Source organism: Herpailurus yagouaroundi, unplaced genomic scaffold (assembly GCF_014898765.1).
Source record: "Herpailurus yagouaroundi ecotype Mexico unplaced genomic scaffold, PumYag 201, whole genome shotgun sequence".
Taxonomy (NCBI): domain Eukaryota; kingdom Metazoa; phylum Chordata; class Mammalia; order Carnivora; family Felidae; genus Herpailurus; species Herpailurus yagouaroundi.
In genome coordinates, this window is record NW_024412432.1 from 5,995,255 (window position 1) to 5,997,283 (window position 2,029).

The following is a 2,029-nucleotide window of genomic DNA, read 5'->3' on the forward strand; positions in this document are numbered from 1 at the left end:
TTTTTTTTTTTTTTTTTTTTTATCTTACTTCCAAAGCTCTCCCTTCAAGGTCTACCATGTTTATCCTTCCTTTTTTCCCCATAACAACAATGCCAGGTCAAGTCCAAATAGCGACTACTCAACAAACATTTGCTGAATGAATGAGCAAAGGCATGAATGGCAGACCTCACTGAGATACCTGAACAAAATCCCAGTTTTACCAACTTCCCAGACGTTCTCTGCTCTTCTATGTCCCACAGACTTGACAAGCTAATCTGGCCCCAAACATTACTTTCCACACATCAGCCTCTTGCCCAAGAGCTACCAATCACTGGTTTAATAATGAGATCCTACCTCACTTAGTTCCAGCTGACTGGACTTGACCCCTTTGCTCACATAGGTCCCCTTCCTGGCAATGAGCTGTGAATAGCTCTCTTCTGAGCAGATCATGGGGGCTTCCCAACGTGTCAGAGCACAAATGTAGCTGTGGGCCACTCCTGATATACCAGGCCTCCCATTCCAAAGGCCAACGATGAGGTCCTGAAACAAACAGATGGAAACATGCTGACGTTGCATGAATGCAGCTGCATTGAAGTGCTCCGAGGTTTTGTTAGTGATAAATATTTATCTATCCAAGAGCTTCTCAAACTTCAATAAACTCAAGAATCACCTGGAGGTCTGAGAGTCTGCATTTCCAACAAGCTCCCAGGTGACATGGACAATGCTGGCCCATTTTGAGTATCCAGGATCCACAGCAGGGGTTGTCACACTTGGTTGCACATTGGAATTATGCGGAGTGTTTAAAAAATACTAATGCTTTAGATGAACCCGGATGATTCTTTTTTGATTGGTCTGGGGTGCAGTCCAAGCACTGCGATTTTTAAAGCCTGTCTGATAATTCTACTGTGCAACCAAAGTTGAGAACCACTAACTTAGACCAGTGTTTTTCAAACTTTTTTTCATTATTTCCCCCTTAAGGAGAGGTTTTTTAAATTTTATTTTATTTATTCATTGAGAAAGAGGGAGAAAGAGCACATGAGGGGAGAGGGGCGGGGAGAGAGAGAGAGAGAGAGAGAGAGAGAGAGAGAGAGAGAGAGAATCCCAAACAGGCTCCACGCTGTCAGCACAGAGCCCGATGCAGGGCTGGATCTCACAACGATGAGATCATGACCTGAGCCAAAAACCAATCTGCTGCTTAACAGACTAAGCCACCCAGGCGCCCCCTTAAGGAGAGTGTTTAGACATTTTCCCTCTAAATAGTCCTCATGAAATTTTAATATCACAGATATACTGTATGGCAGTTTATATGTTGTATGCATACCTGGGCTTTATACACAGAAAGGAAATTTTTTGTTCCCCAAGAAGCATTTTGCATGCTGTTGGGAGTGATATGAACCCTATTAAGAATGCATGCTTAGGGGCACCTGGGTGGCTTCTTTGGTTAAGCATCCAATTTTTGGTTTCAGCTCAGGTCAGGTCATGTTTCGTGGGTTTGAACCCCACATTGGGCTCTGCACTGACCATGCAGAGCCGGCTTGGGATTCTCTCTCCCTCTCTCTGCACCTCCCCTGCTTGCTCACTCTCTCTCAAAATAAATATATAAACATTTTTAAATTTTTTTAAAAAAGAATGCACGTTTTAGACTATGCCTACAGACCTGTCCAAGCATCCACACGTCTGTCTCCATCACAAATCCCTCCAAGCAGAAGCTGTAGGTCTAAGGCACAAAGGACCAGTCTGGAGAAAAACAACAGGAAGGCGACTAGATCATTGCACCCCCACTCCTGCATCCCAAGCCATGACCGACTGTATGGCCTGAAATTCCTTTGTACTTTCTACCACCTCACTATCCTATAACCACAAAGGACAGTGAATGTGAATGTCCTGCCTCATTCAAGTAAGTCAGCTATGGTACTTGCCAGGATATCCCTATGTGTGTTCAGAAGCCAAGCCTCCTTCATATTGCCTAGAGACAAATGGGCTTTCCATCATTGCGTAAGGCAAAACATCTATAGGAGATCTTTTTTTAATTCCAGTATAATTAACACAC

General features: G+C 43.8%; 1 long non-coding RNA gene across 1 annotated transcript in view; it reads right to left on the reverse strand.

The window, feature by feature from the left end:
- Positions 1–1,728, reverse strand: part of LOC121014217 (uncharacterized) — a 57,775-nt gene extending 56,047 nt beyond the window's left edge. The window contains exons 1-2 of the long non-coding RNA XR_005783114.1: positions 1,637–1,728; positions 334–519 (exon numbers count right to left, since the gene is read on the reverse strand). This is a non-coding gene — a long non-coding RNA (uncharacterized LOC121014217). The remainder of the gene's footprint in view (positions 1–333; positions 520–1,636) is intronic.
- Positions 1,729–2,029: the final 301 nt, after the last annotated feature.